At 31.8% G+C, this 26,350-nt stretch overlaps 1 long non-coding RNA gene across 1 annotated transcript; it reads left to right on the top strand.

Moving 5' to 3' along the window:
- Positions 1-11,132: 11,132 nt before the first annotated feature.
- On the top strand, positions 11,133-22,819 carry LOC128201580 (uncharacterized). Its single transcript, XR_008253303.1, has 3 exons — positions 11,133-11,147; positions 11,314-11,473; positions 22,759-22,819. It is a non-coding gene; the product is annotated as an uncharacterized LOC128201580 (long non-coding RNA).
- The last annotated feature ends 3,531 nt before the right edge of the window (positions 22,820-26,350 follow it).

Here is a 26,350-nt window from a genome sequence, read left to right as displayed (position 1 = left end):
ATGGAAAAGAATTCAAAAAAAGAAACACCAGTCGAAAGAAAATAATAATTAAAAGCAAAACCAAAGATATTGGTTCGAATGCTTTTAATTTTTTTTCGATCAAATGTTAAATTTCATTTAATGCAGTTGTATAGGCACTGTCGTTGAAATGTGCGGACTAAAATAAAACCACTAATTTATTTTGTTTACATTACATATTTTAGAGCAAGGCTATCAAATGAATATACAGATGATAAATATAGTAACAGTCTGGTTATGCGGTATTATTGTTACATGATTTGTTTACATATTCCATATGAGTGCTGAGCCATGTGTCTATTGCATGCAGCGTATATTGCAATTTATAAGTCAGAATAATAATATGAATCATATTTCAATTCTTTTTTCCCATGTCCCATGCCGACTAAAGGAACTAAATGATCGGGGAATGGGCAGTAGTATCTCTTTTAAAACTTCACCAAAGCCTAACCGTGATTGTCAATCAGCCTGCTAAGCGTGACAACTGCAGGCAATGCCTAATGCCTATGTTCAGCAGTGGACAGTTAACGGCTTTTTTTAAACAACTTAGAATGGCAAACAAGCTGACGGCCCACCTGATGGAAAGTGGTAACCGTCGCCTATAGACATGAGCAGTACCATGGATATAACAGAGTATACTGTTTCGCCCATGATACCTCCCATGCGTTGCCATTCCTGAGGACTCAGGTGTTATTCCTCTGTACCCAGTAAATTCACGCCATATTCCACCCTTCAAACCGAAACACAGCCATGCAAACACAACTGCTTCACGGTTGGAACACAAACGGGACAGAGGTACCTAAGCAATCGACTTTTGTACAAAGTTTCCCTCTGGCTGATATGGTGATGAAGGTTCACTAAGTTTAATATTAAATATGCTATTATATTTCAAAAAGTCTGAAAATTTGTACAAAATATTCATACATTCACGTTTATTGTCAGGCAGATCGTATGCTTTACACCTTTTTTTAACCGACGTCAAAAAGAAGGAGGTTTCCAATTCGGTTATATTTTCTTATGTTTATTACCACACAATTGTGTTAGTTCTAAAACGATTTAGAATTATTTTGTATCTGAAAGGATATACTTACTGATTGGTCTAATTTTATCAAAATCGGTTCAGTAGTTTAGTATTTAAATCAAAATAACTTTAATTTAATTTGTCATAATTGAATTTGATTTTTTTTTGTGAAACATATTCTTTAATAGTATAAAAATATATTTAGAAAGAGATCGTTAAGTAAAAATATTCATGGAATTCTTATAACTAATCTTAACCAACAACTCTCTGTATAAAAAGAGGAGGTGCATTTTAAATTTAAACAAAAATGTTAACATTTTTATTTTATTTTCATATTAAAGTAAAAAAAAAAAAAATGTTACAGATTAGGAATATTTATCATATCCAAAAGCATAGAATCGAGTAACATATCGTCTAACTAAAGACATACCGAAATAGGCGCTGTTAAGGGGCTATTCATTCTATTTGGTCTGGGAATGATTAGGGTTGTCATATTAATAACTTGTATCTAAAGTAATAAGTAAAAATTTTATGTTTACAAATAGGATTTTCTTAAAAAACTCGGTTCGTTTTCGGTTCTTTCTCGGTCTGGTAAAATATTATTACGTAAGAAACAATGTGTACATATATATTACTGATCAGTTCAGTTTCGTTCCAGCCACGATATATTTCGAAGTGTTTTTCGAGAATGGCATTATAGCATAAATCCAGTCTTAAAGAAAATGTTCCGTTTTTTATTAAATATTTTATTTGTTTTGGATATAAATTTATATTGCAATATATTTTTTTAGCATACGTTGATATATTATCAGTAAATTACTTTTTCAAAAGATAGATATGTTGTTTTTTTTTTGGATTATCTACGTAATGGGATAAAAACTGTGGGACCTCATTTTAGTAGCATTTTAAACTAGAAAAAAAATAGAAGTTGGATAGATGACAGCCCTGAAATGGAATGTCGCGCGTTGGTATCATCGTAGGCTCAAGTTCGAGTGACGTTGATGTATTATAATGATATATAACTTTGAGAGTTGCACAAGAGTTATTCCTATTTTGTAATTCCAAATGGGGCAATCTAAATAAAAATAAAATCATTGTAAGTCTTGTCTGCACCTACATTAAATAATTTTAAAGAGTAAAAAGAAATAAATAAATATATTTACAATATTGTACATTAAGATTGATGTAAAATATAAGTAAATATTAATAATAGTGCATTTATTACATAAACAGTCGTATAAACTCTCTGGAGTATCGATCTTCATTTATTTAGATTCTAGTGAAATTTTACGATAGGACTTAATTATACGAGTACGTAAGTAATTTTAATTTTGTTTCATGAAATTTGAAAAAAGGTATTGGTTACTAATTTTGAAAATAGAAATAAACTGTTAGAATAAAACTCAAATATAAATAACAGGAAAAATTATGTCAATAAATATAAATAAAAAAATCTTAACGTTATATATGGAGGTATTATGGAATATACTTAATACAATATTACAGAATACAATATGAAAGTTCAAGCAATAAATTACTGCAGGCTTAAAGAAAGTTTCAGTGATCGTTTGTAATGAAAATAATTTCTTTTCCCAAAATATCATTAATATTCGATTTTATATGTACATAAGGGGGCCCTAAAACTCTTCGTCATTGTTATGGATTGACAGAGGGCGAATCGCCCTCATTGCGGTGGGTTTTCTTGCACAGTGGATATCATTACTAATGTTATAAATTTGAAGGTGAGTTTGTTTGCTTGTTTGGTATCTTATAGCGCGTTAACAGCAATGCGCAATCACTATCAATTTGGTATACACGTTCTGTATGAGATGAAGAAGGATAGATTATTTTTTTCCCGGTCAATGACATATCTCAGTCACGTGGATGAAGTCGTGCGAAGCTAGTAAATAATAAAAATTACATTTATACCTTTTTTTTAATGGATAATAATGGAATGGTAACCCCGTCTGCGTAACGGTACATGCTGGCGGGTCACCAGAGAGGAATGATAGGTGAGAACAAAAAGGCAGGTCAGTTATCTCATCGTGATGAACACACCTGGAATTCAGCACGATGGTTTCCAGGGGAGATCACGTGGAGATCGACGTGACGTGAAGGTATATTGCTAGCAATGGGACTGGTAGTCCGCATTACTAAGAATCCCCTCCCTCATACTGTAACTGATTAATTCATAGCCTTCAAACTTTTAAATTCTTGACAGATTTAGGTCTACTGCAAACGTTACTATAAATTGGTCTATATTTTCCATAGAAAGAGGGTTGCAGGTCCCTTAATCTATGAATTTGCCACTTGTTTACATTATTAGTGCCGTATAGGAGATCGCAAGGATTGTACCTTTATATATGTATAGTAACTGGCAATTTGCAACTCGGCTCAATTTAATCTGTAAAATTTTAAGCACTCATGATAAGCTCAAATAACGAAGAAAAGATTTTAAAAAATTTGATTGCCATATTATGATTAAATTCCATAAAAAAATAACAAAAAACTCATGTTTATTGATAAAATTTTGTAAAACTCTCTGAAATATGGTTATTTTTAGAGATACCCTCGTCAAGTAGTCAGACCGAAAATGAGAAACAGTTACCATGTCTTATCATTTATTATGTATATCCCTCCGTCTTTAATTTTTAATACATCTAACTCCTGAATAATGTAAACTACACTATGGAAAACTAAGATACATTCAGTACTGAATGTAGTTTTGTAATTATTTCCATAAAATATATGACAGACATTATATTTATCAATATGGTTTTTGATAACAAAAAAAAAAATATAAAAAAATTACATTAAAAAGCAAATAAAACATGAATGATTTTCTTTTAAGTTTTGGGCTAATTTAGAATATTTTCATATTTATTTGAAATTTAATATTATCGGTCATCCAGTTAATCATGGGTATAGGTTTAGAATAGTTTCTATTGTTTCAAAAACGGTTCTAAGCTTGGAATACGTTTGAGATCTTTAATTTTACACATTTGTAGAAGTTTTGTTAATGATATAAGATTCCGGCGATACAAGCCTAGAGCTTAGTGCAGGAATCGCTGTTAAAGTTTGTTATCCAAATATGTAAAATGAATAAATAAATAAAGAAGTGATAGTTTAATAGTAGTACATAGTGAAAGTATTCTAAGATTATGATTGATTATTATGGCGCCATAGAATGTTTCTTTCTCATCAATTATTAGTTATTTCATCTACGAGAAAGAACTTAAATCATTGTTATTCCGAGTATCTGATTCAAATCTAGAAGAAAGAAAAAAAAACAATGTTTAAAGTTTGAAAGTTTTAACCATCGTTTTGATTCTTCTGCGAATAATATGGTTTTCATTTCAATTTGTTTTATACGTAATTCTTAGTTACATGGAATCATAGGTACCATCTTCTTCTTCGGGATTTTTGTTTTTTTTTTTTTAATGGGTGAAAATGGCGTGGTAACCCTGCCTGCGCTACCGGTATACACTGGCGGGGTATCAGTGAGAGGCGATAAGTGAGGATGAAAAGGCAGGTCAGTTAGCCCATCGTGACGAATTCAGTGATAAATTAGTCACGATAGTTTCCAGGGGAAACCTTGTGGAGGTCGATCTGATAGGGTATATTGATAGCAATGGGGTCTAACTTTCTCATTACAAACAATCTTTCCCCCCTCTTGGATTTTTATTATTTAATTAGGTTTCAATTGGGTACATGAATGGTAGTCTGGATCTATACTAGAATACATTTCATTTACTTCACACGGGTAAAGTCAAAAGCAACATTTAGCGAGTAAATATATCAGTATTGGTTCCTGCAGTAATTCTATTGTTATCGGTTTGGAGTTAAGTTTGAGCAGGTAAAATTTTTTCAATTCTGCGCAACGATTGCATTTGGTATGTATCTTGATAAAACTAAACATTCTTTAATGTTTTAATAAACCACAGTTGTGCAGTAATGTTTAATACTTAATGTATTCAAGTTAATGGAACATGTTCATTTGTATTTTAATGGCACTGGTACCTCACACATGTCTAACAAGTTGTTATAAGGTCGGAATTACGATCAGATTGTCAATCTAAGTCGATGGAAATATGAATGTTGCTTACACAGTCTCTGGAATAAGTACTTCATATTTTAATATCTACGACTTGATCTAAATACTACCGATGTATCTGGCCATACGTGTGTTGGCTTGCCCTGTAGAATGAGTAATTTCAAGTTTATTGGGTTCGCAGTAATAACGAATTTGTTCTTGATACGAGTATGATTTAAATACGGAAACAATGAATTCACATGTTTGTATATATAAAAAGAAAAGATGATGATATAATGCATTCAGAATAAATATGACGAATAACGTGAATGTAGCTGCTGATTGCTAGGTCGTCGCAATTTACTTCACACTTCACGATCCTTGCAGCAACCATAGATTATGTAGTAACATGATGAAATTTATTAGGTTTTTGGTTGCAGCCAATGCTGCACGAAAATAATTTTAGAATTATCTACACGATATACTGTTTTGATAGATATCATCATTTGTATCATTAGTACCACTTATTAGTGCCTTGGTACTATTACCTATTTTTTCTGGCAAATCCAAATGATAGACTATTGAGAGCAACAATTAACATACATATAGGTATTCTATAGTTTTTTTTCATATATATTTATATATTATGGAGCAATATAGATACTATTATAGATATAGACATTATTTCTTATGATATATACACTTCAGAACGATAATTTTTAATTTTGTTTGTAATCTTTAAAGCTGATTGGCATTATACTATATAGGTATTGGTTATTTATACACCAGTTATATACCTGTATTTATAACTTGACAAGTGTCTACAATATAATTTTTCCAAGGGAACATCCCCTTTAGAAAGATAGCTCGAGAAACGTTGGCGGTCTGAATTAATTTTTTGCCAGAAAACAAAGCATAATTGTAAGAATAGGTTACGAGAAATTCAAATATGCTTGGGAATTTTTTAAACAATAATGTACATGATTAGGTCCTGACTTCGTCTGTGTTTTATTTTCACATATATCCTTTTAATCAGATCAGTTTAACTATTTTAACTTGAATGCGTGACAAATATCAAAATAGTTTAATATTAGCAGGATATTGTTATATTGCAATGAGTCACATAGGGATAACAAATAGAAAAGTTTCTTCAGCAGCAATTAGTTACCTGTTCTAATATATATAACTCCATCTCGTATACTCGTGTAACGCACATAATTCCTTTAATTGGACATTAGAAGCGACTAATGGGCGTGTTTAAGCTGCGTCCTCTACCTGGGTGGTCCGGTATTCAGTAATTAAGGCCACAAATCCTGTGGGCTCAGGTTGAACTTGGCTTAGTAGCGATTGTAAGTTACAAATTGACCTAATTACTGTATTACTTATTATTGTAATTCAATATTAAAAAAAGAGTATGCCAATACAATAAAGCTTATTAATATAGGTACATTAAAAGCGAATAATAACCTAGTTTTTTTTTAATAAAGATTAAATAAAATAATGCTATAATATCGAATGTAAATATTATATTTCTCGGCCAAATCAAATGACTTGATGAGAAATATAATAATATTATCTTCGTTTATTTATAAATTAGCTATGACAAGATTATATATATAATAAACTATATTATATACAATATATGTTTTGATGGGTGAAAATGGTATGGTAACCCCGCCTGCGCTAACGGGATGCGCTGGCGGAGCACCAGTAAAGGGTGATCGATGAGAATGAAAACAGGCCAGTTAGCCCATCATGATGAATTCATCAGGAATTAACGATGATAGTTTCCAGGGGGAACCGCGAGGAGGTCGACCTGGTTGGGTATATTGCTAGCAATGGGATTCTCAGTCTCTATTACTAACAATCCCTTTCCCCCCAATATATAATATGTATACAACATACTAAATTATATACAATTAAACTTCATCATAATATATTCTGTCAATGGAAATTGTATCAAAATCAATATACCAGATTCTGAGATAAATTTATATGTATAGAGAAAAAATTTGACGTAGAAAAGTGCGATAGGGGGAAGTTTATAATTATTAATGTATGTAGTTGGTTCAATCAACTACGTTCTATAAGTAGCTAGGGGAAATTTGTGGCAAGTAAACAAGCTGGGGTAACTTTCCGTAATCCCTTTGTTGTCGTATTAGTCGCTATGGGAACAAAATAATTTTTGATGTATATTCTATTTTCCATCTGTTTTAAACTGTTATTACATATTTTTGTAAGTGCAAATATTTGTTTTTTTTCTATAATCTTTATTTTATTATATGATATTTACCTGTGATCTTATTTCGTAAATTTTAGCTCTTCGATTGTAATAAGCATTTATAATAAAATGTATTGTATATACAAATAGTAGGTATATTTACAAATAAAAGACAGTAATGGAATCTAGCAAATTGTAAAATGTATATTTTAATGTTTTATTGTTAAATATTACTGTTAAGTAAAAATGTATTTATTATTTTTAAAAGTATTTTTAAAAAGTATTAAAATAAAGAAAAATAGATAACAAATACTCTTTATTGTTTCCTCCAAGAGATTACATTATCAAACTTATTATAAATACAAATAATTACAAGATAAAATAGTTTAGATACGGTAAAAATAATAATATATGATAATTATAGATGATGAAATAGAAGAAAAATACTAGAAAAACATAGAGAAAATCTGTTAGTATGTCACGGTTTCATGGCTAAATTTATTGGACCGATTTGGACAGCTTTCGGTAGATAAAATTTAGGATATAAGAAAAGAGATGAAATGTCATCAAAAAATTATGAGGTCTATGTCGAAAGACATTGGCTCTGCTAATAGTAAAGAGCTATAGAGGGTCATTACGTATACATACTTATATTTTTATTATTACATATAATTTAAAGCAGAACGATTTAGAAATTCGTTACAAAGATTTCACTTTGTTCTCGATTACCAAATGATAGTAAATAGTTATTTGGGGGCCTAATATAAAATAGTAATAGAAATTGTGATGACATACGTATCCTGACATAGCGTGTCTGTAGTCATCAAACTAAAATTTATGACAGGGTGTCTACCTATAACGTTTACATTTATGAGACATATCGTTAAAATGACGATGTTATCAAGTTTGTAAATTGAAAGGGTTTATTTGTGTTGAAATATTTAATGGTACATTATACTGTAAATGTTATATGTATTTTAGAGGTGCAAATACAGAGTAGAAACGAAAAGGATTTCAATATGTTAATTTTAAGCTATTTTAGATGTTGTAAAACTATAAATTGATATTGAAGATGCGTTCATAGTAATAGTTTTACTAATTAATGAATTAATCTTGGTATGATTCCTGTTTGTAAGGTAAAACACCGTAGTGGAAGCGTTTTATTTAGGAAAAGATTCTGTCTGTCGAGGAGGACTAACCTGGCATCGGCTTCGTCAATTTTTTTGCTGTAGGTGATCGGCAATTCTTCCTCAACTCCTATATGCACGTACACACAAATTCTTATAGGTTCTTCAAGGCACATACAGTTTAAAACACACAAATTACATTTATTTTACAGGAAAAAGCGTCCGCGCACATGCCTCCATTCAATCAGTTAAAAACTAACAGTTAAAAACTATTTTATATATAATAGAATAGAAAGCGATTATATTGGTAATGTACCTTTTTATAGGTATGGACATGAGTTGTATTTTCAAAAAAAGAAGTGCGGGGCGAGGACGGTCGGTATTTAATTATTTTATATAAAATATTCTTTGCAACTTACCTTGCAAAAATCATATATAAAAATAAGCTGAATCATTAAAGTAGATTCTGGAAAAAAATAGAGTATAGAATATTTCTAAAATCAGACTGGATTACATTAAAAACTATATTACAAAAGAATGACGTTAAAATTTATTAATTAAATGATATCCGCATTATATTTACACTAAATAAAAATTAAAATGGAAAGGAAATAATGAAAATTAATAATAAATCTGTAAAGAAATGTTACTAAAAAGCAATACTTGCCATTTTTCGAAATTTCTATCTTTTCGATCTGCGCTTCAGTTTATGTGAAAAAAAATCCTGTTATGTTTAAAATTAATGCCACCCTTCTCAAAATCGTAATGGGTGGTCCACCTACATCGACGGCATAGTCACTGTAGTGACGCCCAAATCTCACAATAGCAATAGGTAATCTATAATTTTTAATGAAATCATGATGAACAAAACATGAGTAAGTATCATTACATTTAATATTTTATCATTTGTTTTTATTATACAATTTCTGTTTATTCTATTCCCTTTGTGTACTAGATGTTTCATGAAGGGTTGTTTTTTGTATACTAGGGTTTCTTTCAGATCTCTAAATGTTCATAATGGCACTATATAAATACAGGAGGGCGGCCTTTTTTCGTTTTATTCCCAGATAATGTTAAGATCAATAGCTATTTCATGATTGCTATTCTTTTTTGTAATAACATAACTATATTAGCTGAATTGGCATTCAACTAGCTTATTCGAATAGATAGAAGTCGAAATAAAAGGTTTTAAATATTGGCTTGTTTGTTAGTGTGTAAACTCATATGAATTTTTCGATTTTGTTGTTATATAGATACAAAATAAACTGATATTTTTAACTCCTAATTTAATAGTGTTTGTAAACAAGTCTATTTGAATTGAATTTAAGTTGTTTTACCAAATATTGATATCAATAGTGTCCTAACTATTTCCTAATTTATACGGGATTAATACGAGAGCCAACCCTAATAATTGCATTAATTGTCATTAAAATTCGTTTAGAATCAGCAATGATGTCGCATAAAATGAAGGGTAAAAATGTTTGGAGTCGTTTAAAAATAGATGAATTACTAATTCCATTAAGTAGCAAAACAGTATTATTAGTCAGTTATTCTTCAGTTTTTTATAATATCTCGAAAAATGTTTGAATGAGTTTGGTATTTCTATGAGCCTAAGTCCTAATATAATATAAAATTTGAAGTATTGTATCGCTAAAGGTTTTTAAATGCGCCCAAAGTTCAAAATTCCAACTATACAAAGTCAATTCTTCGTTAATTAAATAAATGGATATTTTCGGTAGTTACATTTTACCGAATTTGAAAGGACTAAGAACGGATTTACTTTTTTTCTTATAGGAACATAATCCATGATTCAGTACAAGCAAAGCCCCGTGAAACAGCTAGTAAGAAAATTGTATGTATTGCCTTTGATCTTTTATGTGAATAATTCAAGACAGAAGACCCCTACTAACAATGTTTCTCCTTTGTACATTAGAAAAATGAAAAGGGACTTTTCCAATAAGTGGAAGTTCGAAAAATATCGAAAAAAAATTTTATCGGTAATACAATCGTCAACACAATTTATATAAAAGCACATCCTTTAATTGCAATCAAATTTGTAAATTATGAGTAAAAGTTTATACGTATAGAAATGAAAGTATTTGGAGATTTAAGAATTTATAAGAGACAGAAATGAAAGCGATCATTTTAGTAAACTATGATAATTTACTTGAATTATCTCGAAGTTTCGACCAGGTAACATCAGCATAAGTCACGAGTAGACTGATGTAGCGCTGTCATGTCTCCGCTTTCGAAGCTGAAGTATTTTATTCTACCCACTCATTGTCCCGCATCACAATAATTACATTTACGAGTAAGTACATGATTGCGTAAATCCCGTCTCTAATAAAACATAAGACATGCAGAGTGAAATGTTTAAATTTTATAATATGATAGGACATAGAAAAGATTTTATTGAACTTACTCGAGAATAACGTTTTTCCTTAAATGTCAGATTGGTTTATCTTTCTAAATATACATTTGTCATTATATTATTTGTCGAGGCAAATATTTTATAAGTTTAAAATTGTAATTATGAAGAAGAATTTTACGGCGAGCATAATTTTATACAGAATATTTAATTCTATTCATAGAATATTGACTATCTTGATTTATATTATAAATATCCTGCCAATTTAGACTTTCATATTTATAAATCAGCAGGATATTAAATGTGTCTGACACAGATAATATACTGGCAGTATAGATGTGTATCCTAGACTGACGCAGGTATATAAATCTTACTTTGTATAGGTTATAGTGAGTTCTTGGGGTTACGGGCCAAAGAAAACGTTTTTTATTGTGGGAATATACTTTTACTGGAGGTAAACATATAAATCGTATTAAATATTATAATACACAAAAAAACATGGACAAACTTAAAATAATCTTACAGAGAGTACAGTGTAATTAATAGGCAGAGACAACTCATTCGCTAATCTAGAGTATACAATCATGGAATCGAGCTGGGAGGCGGCGCTGGCAGCCTCTCCTCTATCGATTACCGAGAGTCGGTAATCGAGTGATGGCTACAAGGTATCAAACATAAATATCATGTGAGTATGAATGAATCTTCTTTATTATTTTTAAAATACAAACGGAAAAAAATAACATCACCTTTTACTTTTTTACAATTCATAATATATCTATCATCAGAATTTATTTATAAGAAGTACTATTAAGTCCACTAAGTTGTACTGAAGATTATAGTACTATTAAGTGGCTACGCACAATAATAATATTCTGATTTTAGAAATAAGTACATGGAAATCGACCCCAAAAAGCATCCGGTTAGAATTTTCCCCTACCAACTTGTTTAAGTTCTTACCGTAGTTAATTATTGAGGTCGACATTGCAGTAACCTGGTTTTCTGAACGTAATTTGCAAGAAAATGGGTCACGAATGGAGTACCCAATAAAGTTAACGACTATCGTAACGCCTTCTAACTTAATAACTATCACGTAAGGAAAAGGGTATATCTTGTTTCAAGTTAAAAAGAAAACATGTGCTAACATTTCGTTTCGGTAAAAACAGCGATTTCTGTATTGAGAAAATAATGTACACACCATTTAGTCTTAAACTTCTCAGGCTGTGGAATAAGCTCCCTGCTGAGGTTTACCCTAGAGACTACAGTATTAGGTTCATCAAAAAGAGCATAATAAGGTTTTTTCAGGGTCGGCAACGTGCACGGGACACCCTTAGTGTTGCCGGCATCAATAGGCTATAGTTACCGTTTACTACATATTAAACGGTCTGTAAGCTTGCTTGTCCTTTTCGTGGTATAAAAAAAATTAAGCAAAGTTTTTTTGGTAGTTAAGTAGCTTTGATATCTGGGAGCCTCATTCTCGCTATAGGACACGGGCGAACTAAGCAGAGTTTGTATTGGAAAAATCTGTGGAAGCTACTACGCATGTTAATAATTTATGAATAGAAAATGTACACCTCCTGTCGCCCCCTGTCATGTTGGTTTCTAATATGCTCGGCGAAATTTAGGCATGTGGAGTGTTATGTTTACCACAACGCCATTCCATTACGGATTATAGCCGAGTATATTTACTTGAGATATTTTTTTTAAATATATTCGTATATACCCACTTCAATCGTGTAGAAAAGTTAGTATTGGACCAAAATGGATGTAAATCCTGTCATTTGCAAAAGATTTTATACTATAGGTATTTTTTTTAATGAGTAAAAATGTAACGGCAACCCCGCTGGTACTAGTGAGGGTTGACCTGTTTTTAATCCTCATCTATGATAGACGAGGATTAAAAACAGGCCAGTTAGCCCATCGTGATAAATTCCACAAAATTATCCATGATGATTTCTGTTGTTGATGATGATGAGGAGGTCGACCTGGTAGGACATATTGCTAGCAAAGGAACTATAGTCTCATTATTAATAATTCATTTTTCCCTTACCTCAGTTGTGGCCATGAAGATTTTGAATTTGCAGAACTGTGATTTAATTTCTATTTGTTTTTAGGAACTTTCGATCCCTGTCCATCTTTAATGGGATAGCCATTAAGATATAATTATTCATGAGGGTTTGTTCTTAATAAATAATTACGTTTATTATACTGTTATAGCTGTATATAGTTGTTGTCGTGATTACGCTCACATAGAATTATTTTACCTGATTAAAAAATGAGGAGGATTATTTTTTTAGTGGAAGGTATGTAAATATGTATGTTCAGACTAGTATAGTATTATATTATCTGTGGTTCAGATCTTTGGCACAAAGTGTAGCCAAAACGACATGATGAATTTTTATAATTGGGATATAGTTATTCATAAACCGTCAAAAACTTACTGATATGTCGAATTTTTGGTTTATTACTTTAATTTTTAATGAAGATTAAATTATTTAATTTAATTATTTTAAAAGACAACCTAAGTGGTTTTCCACATGACCTTTCATATTATATATGATTTTCTTCTGGTTTTCTCATATTTGTTGTTTTATTGAGTTGTAAGCATTCATACATATACATTAACTTTTATATTTATAATTTTCTAAGATCTTTAAACTATGTAATTAAGCTCACTAATTAGAAATTAAGGTTTTAATTTTTGTAAGGAAGGCCGTACTATTTTCAGGTGTAACAAAAGCGGCTTTGAAGCTATTGTGAGTTTCTGTTTTTAATATAATAATGAGTTTGTTAAATTTATTTAGAGCTTATGCATACTGAATGGAGATTAGTTGCTAGTGAATTTTTTATCATATTAAATAAAATAATATATTTTTAAATAAAATGCATATGCATGTAATTATATGATGCTAGCATATCAAAATCGTGGACGTAGATATAGACACGTACTAGAAAAGTAAAAGTAGCTAAATTATTCACAAATTTGAAACAAGGTATATGTAAACTCTACCTACGTTATATGACTCTACGTTCATGTATATAAACCGGACTAGATTTTTTATGAGAGCTAGATAGAAGTTAGCTGAGAAAGAGAAATGTTTATTACTATTTATCATTTTCTTTGTGTGTTGTATTTTTATATTTATTTTCAATTATAATCTTTTAAAACAGTAAAGAGTATCTATCTATTTATCTTACTAACATTATAAAAGTCCATTTTGTGAAGACGTTTGATACTAACTCACGATTAAGTGAAGGGATTTCGAAAATTGGATCGCAGAATATTCTGTTGTGAGATATTACTTGTATATAGAAGAAGTATCTTTATAATTGACAAGCTGGATAGAAAGGTCGTAAATATTAGATTGTATTTCAAATAATATTCAAAATAGTGCAACTTTATTTACCGATTTTCAGTTTTGGATGGGAATGGTTGTAAGCAAACCTAAATCAGTTCTTTATATAACTGCAGTTCGAGGAATTTTGAATACTTGGAAAAGTTTGACGTCCACATCAATTACAATTAAGAACTTGACTTGATATCATTAATTCGTAGCTTAAATATATTTACTTATAATTAAATTACGAGTATTAATATTTTATTACCATTATATCAGCCATTATATGTCCACTGTTAAATATGTTATAAGCTTACCCCATAGACGGCGGAACGGTAAGGAATGGACCCAAACCACCTGCATCCACCGACTTCCTGCAATGCATTTGGGATCGCCACTCCATCTAATGGGGGGTGGTCCAACACTGCGTTTGCCCGTGCAGACCTTTCTTCCCCTTAGGTTGTTGGTTCTTCGAACTATCTCACTAACTTATTGCCATTTCAGCTTGCTTATCTTTCTGGTTGTCTTTGGTTTTTCTGTCGGTATTACTATTTTGAATTCTATCATGCAAATAAATTCCGAGCATAGCGCTCTTCATAGTTCGCTGAGCAAGTTTAAGCTTTTCCTTGTAAGACCATATTTCGGTTCCGTAACTCATCACTGGCAAGACTTACTGAATACCTTCGTTTACATACTTAGTATGACATATAGGTATACAATTTTTCGTAGTTCAATTGTCTATCATAGATAACTTGCTGTAGAACTGAATTTTTTTCCAAAATTTTTCATTACACATTATAGATTATTATGAAAACGGATAGGTAAAGTAAAATTGGTTTGATTTAGTTAAGGTGTTTAAGTTTTGATTATAGTTCAGTGGATTCGTTAACCTCCGTCTGGGCGGTAGATAAGGACGCGAAGGTGAAAGTTTGAGGGCAGACGGGCGACGTTGATGACGTGATAGCGTTGCTACGTATAGTGTCTATCGATCTGTCTTCACTTTGGGTTGTATTTATTTAGCGTATGTACATTTCGCATAATGCTTTTTTACAGGTTTTTTTTACATACTTTAATGTTTTCAATGTTTGTCAGTTAGTTTAAGTTAAATCCTGCAAGCTAAATTAAAACCAGTTCCGTCTAAATGAGTTTGCTGTAATTTTGCGTATGGGTAGATATTCCAAAAAAATAATGTATACGTTTTTTTAGAAAGGGTGTATTAAGGTGTTTTTACGGTTTTTTAATGTGTAGTAAAAGAATAATAGTAATAGAAAACTCGCTTGCGCTGTCACTATATGCTGGCGTGACACTAGTGAAGACAAATTTATCAAGAATTAACTACAATGTTTTCTAAGGAGGTTTGCATTGAGTTCGACCTGTCAAGGTCATTATACCTGTCAAGGTACAATGACCTTGACAGGACCAATAGTTCCCGTTACAAATATTCTCTTTCTCTCTTGTCTTCAGGGTTAGCAACGCGTACGAAAGACCCCTGGTGTTGCAGTAATTTTTTACCATTAAATAAGCTGTGTGAATAAATATTATATACATATTCAGTGGTCCGTCACCTGTAATGGACGAGTGTAAAAACTCTTGAAGTACCTATAATAATAGATATTATAGGTACTTCAAGAGTAATAGTTGTAGCCAAATACTATGTCGTGTTGATGAAAATTGCCGGTGTTCCATTCCTATTAAAAAAAAGTATACGTTATAAATCAGAAAAATATAATAAAGTAATAATATTACACTATTTTTAAAGATATCCCTATATTTCAGTTATCTGAATGTATGCCACTTTAGAAAAAAAAAGATTGGTATTCCGCGAACCGCCGAAGAGATGCAAAAACTGTTAGCGTTTTTTGCAAGTATTTTTTTTAAAGTTTGTAATAAGTACTAAAACAAAGTAGTCACGCCAAAAACACATTGTCAGCATCGCATCTGTCTTCGTCTGCCTGTAAGAACATTGTACAATGCATTCAAGCGTAATATAACAAGATGGTACGTAATTGACTGTCCACGCGTCTGTTAATTAGTAGCAGCTGCTGGTATAATCAATTTTATATCTTTTTTTACGTCTCATCAAAAAATCGTGGTTTCTTTATTATACTGATATTATAATAGTAAACGCTTGTAAAGATGTTTGGATGTTTGTTACTTAATTACTTTTAAACGGTTGAACGGATTTAAATCAAATTTGATACACAAATGGAGTGAATAATTTCCAGAGATGTAGGTAGATACATTGGAAATCTCAATATTTCAATATGTTTCGACTCGTGTTTTATATATTAGAGCTTCATGATTGCCACGGTCGCCAGATGATCAATTTGAGATCATTTATTATTTTTTTGTTCCTGGTCGAGTAGTCATCATCATTCCTTTTTTTGCATTGTCCTGCCTCCGTTACATTACATAATTATTTAATGCAAAACATACATATGGCTTGACTGGTTTCGTTTCGCACTTCTTACCATGAGAACAAATTAAATGTCATTGTAAACAATTCGGCTTAGTCTTTCTGCATCGGAGGAGAATTTTAGCAAATGATGCCTTAAGTCGTTAACTGTCTACTGCTGAACATAGGCCTCTTCCATTAACTGCCATAAGGAATGGTCCTGACTCACCGACTCCCTGCAAAGTATTTGAGGTCGTCACTCTATCTAGTGGGGGATTGTCTTACACTGCGTTTGCCCTTATGGGGTTGCAACTCAAGAACCTCGAGGGGTAAGGGATTGTTAGCAATATGGGTATATTGCTATTAAAAAAAATGAAACGATGACATTAAAAAAATCTCAATAACTTCTCCATAATATATAATATAATAAATAAATAGCCTATTATATATTTTTTACTAATATTAGAAATGTGGAAGTGAGTTTGTTAATTCTTAGCGCCTTAACATCTTCATAAAGTACTAAGAAAGGCATAGGCTTTTTAAAAGAAGGAGGATTAAAGATATTTTGGTTATGCGGACGAAGTCAAGGGTAATAGCTAGTATACTATAATTCGTTACGGTCAAATGGCTCGGTATATGCTTGAATCGAATCTTTTTTCTACTGTAATGTTGTATCTTATATTGTTGAAGTGGTAACGCGTTATATTCATATCTCACTCCGTTACTTTACAGAGTATAGAATAGTTAGGTACTTCGATTTTTAGTATAAAAGTCATTGGTTATAACGTAATTGATGGTACCGTTATGGTATGCCGAGCGAAGCGATCGGTCGATTCACCTTACAGTTAGAGTAATTATTTTAATTGTTTGACCCACATTTAATAGTTTGGTCTATTGTGATCTTTTTATAAATAAAATAAATAAATATGCTTACGAACTTATTTAAGCTTAACTTACTTGAACTTGCTTACTTTAGTGCTCTAAATGGATAATCAAAGCCAAAGTTACTGTTCCTGTATTAGTGAATTTAGCAATCCTTATAATATATATATGTCTAGTATAATATATACATTTGTCTGCATTTGTTGCAACCGAATTAATGAAATATAAACAAACGAATAATATCGCAGAGTGGTCCCGGCATAGAATAAGCTACTCCTTCCTTTCTCGTGGGTGTCGTAAGAGCCGACAAAGGGAACTAAATGGTTGAGGAATAGCGTCCTTCTTTTAAGAGGGACGTTGCTGCCTATCACACATTCTGCTATCACACATCACTAAAGACTAATTGCGGTTGCCATACAGCCTGCCAAGTCTGGCAACTACTAGCAAAACTATATATATATACTATAAGTAGACTATACTATGCTCAGCAATTTGATATTGTGAGTCTATTGCTGTTTATAACAGATACTAACAATGACATAGTAGTTTTATTATCATCTTTCATATTAAATTCGTTTGTACGATATTTACCACAGTCGAAGACAATGTCACTATAGATTTATTACTTAGAAAATGCAATGGATCCTTGGCTACATTTACTGCTTTGCTATATGGTACTGCTCATGTCTATAGGCGACGGTTACCACTTTCCATCAGGTAGGCCGTCAGCTTGCTTGCCATTCTAAGTCATGTATAAAAAAAAAATTGTGGTATGTTACCAAAATATTATGAGTATTATATTACATTAGATTATGAACGTTGTCCGTAAAGTCCCTATGGACCAAATATAATTTTCCTAACCACGAGACTGTTCAAATTTGATTTCGCCAGCACAACTCGTTTGCATAATCCTTACTGTTTATTTAACTTTTTAATAACTCTTAACCCCTAATGAACTTGTTGATGACTCTTGTAAAGGCCACAACCTCTGGGACATAAAACTGAATGGTTTAAATTTGGGCAGCCACCTACACTAAACAGTTTTATACCGGTGAATTTTAGTAATTAAGGCACCCACATACTGTAGTGCTATTCTCTAAGCAAACAGCCTAGACATCAGCCTTGACGCAGCGATGAAATATTGAAATGGTATTCACTAATTCTTAAGACGCGACACTAGCGCCCAAAGACGAGCTCAAAGACGAGCGGCATAAACGGGAACTACTCAAGGCTGTGCGATTTGACATTTTGCCATAGTATTTGGTATTCACTAACAAAAATCAGCCTCGCCTTCGCCGACAGCCTAGCCTACAGCCTCGATTTCTTATGTCAAACTCAAAAGCTTTGTTTTCTACGCTGTTTGCATAGTATTCATCTAATATATTTATTTGTTTCTTGAATTCTGTGATTATTAATTGTATTGAAATTATCAATTTGTGTTTAAAAACGATTGCTGCCCGTTTATGTGTAATGACCCATTTGTTGAAAGAAGCTAAAATAGAAAATGATTGTAAGAAATGCCGACAATCAACAACTTTATGTGATGTGGATTATATTCATCATTACCGACTTTCTGAAGAATTAATCAATATGTTAGAAAAAGAATTGTCACCGTGTATGCCTGTTCCAGAGAGTTGTTAAAGCTAAAGGTTTGTAACTTAAATTTTATTAATTGATGGTATTAGGTACATAAATAAATTTAAAGCAGGAAAAATAATACTTTGCAGTGATTGTGTGCACTTGTTTATTTTATTGAGACAAGCTTAATTGTGTCAGCAGATGTTTGTGTAGGGAACAACTAGCTAGTTAATAATGGTGTGTAACAAGTATTCTAGTATGCATAATAATACTTCTGGTGTTACAAATATTCATGGATCATGGTAACCGTTTCCCATTAGGTGATCCATAAGCTTAGTGGCCTCTGGTTTTGTATAAAAATAACTATGTCTAATATGTTAGAAAGAAACCAACTTAGTTAAACATGTAGTAAATTATTAATTCATGTCAATAAATTTTTGTTAAATTAGACCACTAAATTTAGCATTCAGGTTGGAACTATTATAAAAAATTGTTTCAAAATCATAGTTTTAAAAAACATGACACACATAAATTCAGGATTGGCTATGTGGCTAATTAAAAATAATTAACATTACTTGTTTTTTTTCAGGTGATTTTGAAACTCATTTAGTAGCATGACACAAACCCTTGGACAGCCACAATAATAGTAGTGTATTGCTGTATTGTTTGTGATATGCTGATAATATGATGCAGTTACATCATCTATACAAAATGAAGAAGCACAAAAGAAAATTTTGTAGTCTGAAAATAAGCTAGCTATACTTTTTGTACTTATATCTTAAAACTATTTTCAAATACTTTTTTATTGTTACATTTTTGTCTACCTGTGAATTAAAATTAATATTATATTATATTGTAAATGTATATTTTAATTTAAAATTATTATAATTAATTCATATTATAACTAGTATGGAGTAAGAAATTAAAAAAAATATTCATTAAAAATTATTTATTTAAAATTGAAACAAGTTTATAATTATAAAATTTTATTGTAATTGTGTTTTTATTTGAAAATTATATAAGATGAAACTTATATTTCAAAATTACTAATGACTATTAAATGACATAATTTAATCTTATATTTTCAATAATGAACTTGATTTAACTAATAATTCCAATAACTCTTGTTATGTTTGGCAGTGTATATTTTTAGAAATGTATTATTGTAAAATCTATTAGTATTTTAAAAACCAAAATTGAGGTTTCTCCCCTTCTTCACAATGGATGGTAGAATCATAAAGAATTACCATTTATAATATTTTAAATTTAATTGAATAAAAATTATTTGACATTTTTTTAATTTTTTTTTTAATTAAATCGTACAATGGCTGACTTTAATTTAGTCATATCTCATTTATTAGCTATAAGATATGAACTAGTGTTGTCTGATTCTCTATCAAAATTTGTTCTGTCTCTACTCGGTGCTCTTCAGTGGCAACAAATCTTTGTGAGACTACTCTCTTTCTAGTTGAGGCTGCTATTGTGAAGGAGATAAGTGTCATCGGGATACTGTCAGTCAAATGACGGCGTGGACCTAAAAATAACAATAAGACCAATTAGACACATAATTCTAAAATTATAAATTAGTTATTTATTTAAGATACTCCACAAAAATATAATTAATCCTTTTTTCTGTTCGTGTATGTCCTGTCACAAGCCATGTCTGATTCTTTATATATTCCATCAGCATCTCCGACTACTTTGCGAAGGGACCTCATTTCATGGCATGTTACGAGATATGCATTTATTTTAGTTACTAAAAATATAACCTTAAAAACAATATAAGTAAATAAAAAGCACATTTTACTTACGTATTTGATAGATACATCCAAACTTATAAAACGTTGGTAAAGTTACGTTAATTTTATTAATTATTTTTAAAAGAGAATAAACAAATACAAAAAGTGCGCCTCTGGAATGTTAAGTACAAGGAATATAATACTCTCTACGTACCTACGTATAAGTGTTATTTGTTTATTTTACGGCAATGGAAGCAAGGGTATTCAAACAAATCTTAACTTTAAAAAACAAAATCAAATGTTTAATGTATAAATTTATGTTTATTTTATATAATATTTATTTAAATAACATTCTAAACTGAATAAAACATTCCATTTGTCAATAAAATATTATATTTCTACAGTTATCGGTTTCATTTTACGGTTTTTGTTGCAAGCCCTATCTCGTCCGTGCGCACAGCCTCGAGTTATCACAGCCTACAGTTCGTCGATGAGGTTTGACACGTTAGTGAATACCAATTACCGCAGCGCTGTAGCCACGGTCGTTCGCAAGGCTGATCAGCCTAGAGCTCGTCGGCGGGCGCAGCGTTGCGGTAGATTTTTAGTGAATAGCATTGCTGTACTTGATCTAACAAAATTAATGGTTTTACACCACTAGGAAGTTGGAGATGGGCTGACAAACTTTATAGCTACACTTGCTGTTTCCCGTGGCTTTGGCCGCGTTAATTAGTATATAAACTATTTACTACTACTACTTTTTTATGACACTTGTATAAATTACAAACAATCTAACAGCTCATCTGGTGGAAAGTAGTAACTGTTGCTTGTAGACGACACCCACGAGAAAGAAGGGGTGGCCCATTCTATGCTAGGAGCATACTTTTTTATGTACCTTGTATAAATTACAATCTGACGGCCCATCTGGTGGAAAGTGGTAATTGTCGCTTGTAGGCCCAAATAGCACCACGGATATCACAGATCACATTGTTAATCTCATGGTAGCCCACGTGTATTGGCATTGGCTTGAGGACTAAGGTGTTATGCTTCCATATTCTAAATTGTCTGTGCCACTGTTTAAAATGAATAACATAATGGATATGTTACTAATTTTAAAAACAGCTGGTCAGTAACAGAAACGTGAAGTAGAACCTATGCAATGACTTCAGCACTTTGTATTTCTATCTTGTAAACCTTATTAATGCGAATTGAAGCTATTTGTTAGTAGATATCTTAAAATACTTTTAATGCATTTGTACATTTCTTTATTTCATGAACCCAAGTCCATTTACCTTCTCTATGTAAACTTTGATTTCCTTATCCCGGCGCAACTTTTATGTAATATATGATCCTTCCTTTTCTCGAGTGTTTGCTATGTCCTGCCTGACCCATAGGTATCAAGACGTGACCTGTGTAGTAATAGTTAAACATAACAAAACGTGTCTTACACAGGATAGAATATTATTTATTCATTTTGAACTTTATTCCCTTGTTTTACAGTACATATGTACAATATAAGATGACAGAATAAATTTTGGTCGGAGGACAGAGGCTCCCACTGGCGAATTCGTGAATGGGCCCAGTGATTAGGTGGAACATTTCCAGTGAGACGAGTGGCCTAAAAATAGCTTCCCGGACATACTTATTTGATCGCGCACTTACAATGGAATGGTACTCTATTTTCAGTAAAGTGGAGGTATCTATATAAATATTGTTAGAAACATCAATTATGTTTACCATGTTAGATAGCAATATTTTTTTTATTGGGTGATAATGGTATGGGAACCCCGTCTGCGATATCGGTATATAATGGCGGGGCACCAGTGAGAGATGACTAATGAGGATGAAAGCAGGCCAGTTAGCCCATCCTGACGAATTCAACTATAATTAGCCCACGACATTCCTAGATCCGCAATGTTATGCCGTGTATACAGATGGCAGCAAACGAGAGGAGGGTGTAGGAGCTGCTGTAGTCGCTCATCATCTTAATAGAAAATTGTATACTAAAAAACTAAAGCTTCACCCTACTTGTTCTGTGTTTCAGGCAGAGCTCCTGGCCATTAAGCATGCTTGCGAATGGGTTCTCAAAAGTGAGCATACTCCGGCTGTAGTAATGTCCGACAGCAAGTCTTCCTTAATGGAAATTAGCAACCCAAACAGCACCAACTCGCTGGTCGTCGATATTCACGCATCTTTACATGAAGCTGATTCACGAGGCTTGACAATATCCTTCGCGTGGCTCCGCTCTCACGTCGGAATCGACGGCAATGAAGCAGCAGATACTGCCGCTAGAGCCGCGGCTGTGGGACGCTCCGCGACTGCATTCTCACTATTCCCTATGTCCTACGTAAAACATCATTATCAAACACTGGGCAAGGACGCAGAGAGACGGATGTTTGAAGACCCTAACAAGTGCTGCCACCTAAAAAAGTGGTGCCCATCATTTGATATACTCCAAGAGGTCCTAAGCGTATTGAAACCTGACTTTTACATTACACAACTTTTAAGTAACCATGGCTATCATAAGGAATACCTTTGCAGATTTCATATAACAACTGATGAATTATGCCCATGTAATAACACCGACATTCAGAACCTTGAACACCTCCTGAAATACTGTCCCCGTTTCGCCAGCAGCCGTTTAAATCACCAACTAGCATGCCAACTATTAAACATTACGGAACCATACTCTCTTCAGCACATAATCAAGAAGGAAAACAGTACTAATTCATTCAAAACGCATTTGGTAAATATAACAGATAGCCTAAAGGCATTTAATAACACGTAATAATAAACTTATACAAACTATATTTATATATATTCCCCCTGATATATTATTATGTAAGTATAATAGACCTAAATACATATATATTTATATATATTTAACTATCAAGTGCTTCTAATAAAATGCGCTCAAACTTTATGTGTTATAATACAATTCTTCATATGCGAAATACAAGGGGAAAACCCGATGTAAACCACTAGCATTGGGATTTTCAAATACCCTTACATATAAAAAAAAAAAAAAAACTATAATTAGCCACGATGGTTTCCAGGGGGAACCACGTTGAGGTCGACCTGACAGGGTATATTGCTAGTAATGGGGTTATTCGACCCCATTACTAACAATCTCTTTCCCATCAAAGGATATTGCAATATTATATTATTTATAACATATTTATTATATTAATTATAACAAGTAACTATAATTTTCTAATCCTTATAATATTTATTTTTTGGAGTCAGTGTAATATTTGTTTCTCGTCCATTCTTTACTATTCTCAGTCAATAGTTACCTACAAATTAAAAGCAGGTAATATATAGCAATAGCTATATATTGTAGTTACAATATCTATACATATATTGGATCAATAACAGATATATTAAATAAGTGTTGTCCAATATACAATATCGGTTTGAAGGGTGGGATATGGCGTGAATTTACAGGGTACAGAGGAATAACATCTGAGTCCTCAGGAATGGCAACGCATGGATGGGCGAAACAGTATACTCTGTTACTTTCATGGTACTGCTCATGTCTATAGGCGACGGTTACCTCTTTCCATCAGGTGGACCGTCAGATTGTTTGCCATTCTAAGTTGTATAAAAAAAATTTAAAAGAAGAATCCGGTTGTAATGAATATAGATATCGGACTGGTATTGTCGATATCGAAATGAGTGGTTTTTTTTTTCAATGGGTGAAAATGGTATGATAACCCCGCCTGCGCTAACGGGTGAAATGATTGGTTATCAATGTCCAGAAGAATCGAATACGAGTATATAGATATCGGATATTACCCATCTCTACTACCAATACAGGTACCTACATTAAATAAGATAGGTACCTAATACATAATATAGGTACCTAGATTTAATAAGAACATAGGTTATGTAAATAGAATATTATGTTGATGACCTTCCAAAATATGCCTAAAGGAATGTATATCATAAATATTTTACTATAAGAATAGGCAATTTACTCTTATAACATTAGCGCAGAGTTCTTTGGACTTTTGTATTATTATATTTACTACCTATATCTATACCTGTTTTACTTGACGCTCTATATAAAAGTATATTATGATCTAAGAAGTTCGTGTCACTTATTAGGTACTTGAACTTTTTTTTATTTAGGTATAACATAAACAAGTCATTATTAAATACGTAAGTCGTCGTAAGTTTTATACTATTGTGCCGAATGACATTATGAGGTAATTGTTATACGTAAGTACATAGGTACATACTATTGTACGTTTTCTATTTCAACACGACCTCACTTTACTGTGGGAATGGGCACGGAACATTTATACGGAAAAGTAAATGTAATTCTGTTAATTAATGTATACCCACTAGAGGTCAAGGACATTTAAATTGGTTGTTAAATTTGTAGAGATGCTTTTTATTGAATTTGGAATTTTATACAGCTGTTATTTTGTATGTCTACTGTATTTACTTCCATAATCGTGTTTAATCATACCGTTTGAGCTCGGCGCTCCAAAATATTAAATTATTAATTACAAGGATAGCATCTAATTTCGTTTGATTACATATTTATGTCATCAATGACATCTAGTCTTTTTTTTCTACAACAACATGTCTTCTCATTGTCCGCCAGATGGTGTGGGTGGGCGAGGTATGGGCTTCGGGGCGTACCCCACTACCCCGGCTTCAACGCCGGAGGCAACAACTTCTGGGTCGCTGGATTTGCAGCCGACATACACTGATGGTCTGTTCATGTTCATCAGCTTTCAACAAACTCTTATTTTAGTAGAATTGGACGACATTAAATATAGTTAATAAAAGAGTAAATTATAATTCTAATTATCATAAATTTTATCTTTTAGTAATTTTCGAGAGTTTATTATTTTTAATTTATATAATATCCTTTTCAAGAAGTATCTATATGGAATTTCATTTATAAATAAGACTATAAAATGTCATACATAATAGATAGATAAATGATTTGTAAATTTGTATAAAGTAGGTTTTCCAATAAAAATTAATAGCGCCATCTAAAATTTAATTCTTAATTATTTTACTTAATATGACAATATATAATGTTTTAACGCCATCTGTGAAAAAAATATGGAACTATCAATGGCTGTCTATTGTCTGCCTTATAGTTGATACGGCAGGCAATTCCTGAACTCTATATTTTCTATAATATTGTATAGATGGCGCTGTAATTAAAACGTCAATTTATAAAAAAAAAAGAACAAGGTAGTTTTAGTAATATTAACATCTATATCTATGAAAAATGTGTAGGTATTTAATAAGTTCTGACTTATTAAATATGCTATGCAAGAATGAATGCAAGCTAACAATTTTACAATAATGTTTAATACTAGTTTTTGCCCGTGACTTCGTACATGGAGATTTTGGAAGTTTTACTTTCTAAGGGCTTGAATTTTCAAAATTAATTACTTATTGTTCACCTACGCTATATAAAGATGCAGAATTTTAAGATTTTAAATTCAGCGGTTTTAGCTGTGTTGATATATGAGTCAGTCAATCAGTTAGGTCCTATATAGGTAATATATAATTTACATACAACCCATGGAAGGATAGGTTTTATATAGCAGCGCCCATCTTAACACTATCACCAAAAGCCTAACTGCAGTTGCCAATCTATAGTT

The sequence above is a fragment of the Galleria mellonella genome, unplaced genomic scaffold, assembly GCF_026898425.1.
Source record: "Galleria mellonella isolate WM207_F2 unplaced genomic scaffold, CSIRO_AGI_GalMel_v1 utg55, whole genome shotgun sequence".
Taxonomy (NCBI): domain Eukaryota; kingdom Metazoa; phylum Arthropoda; class Insecta; order Lepidoptera; family Pyralidae; genus Galleria; species Galleria mellonella.
This window is presented reverse-complemented; position numbering and strand designations above follow the sequence as displayed.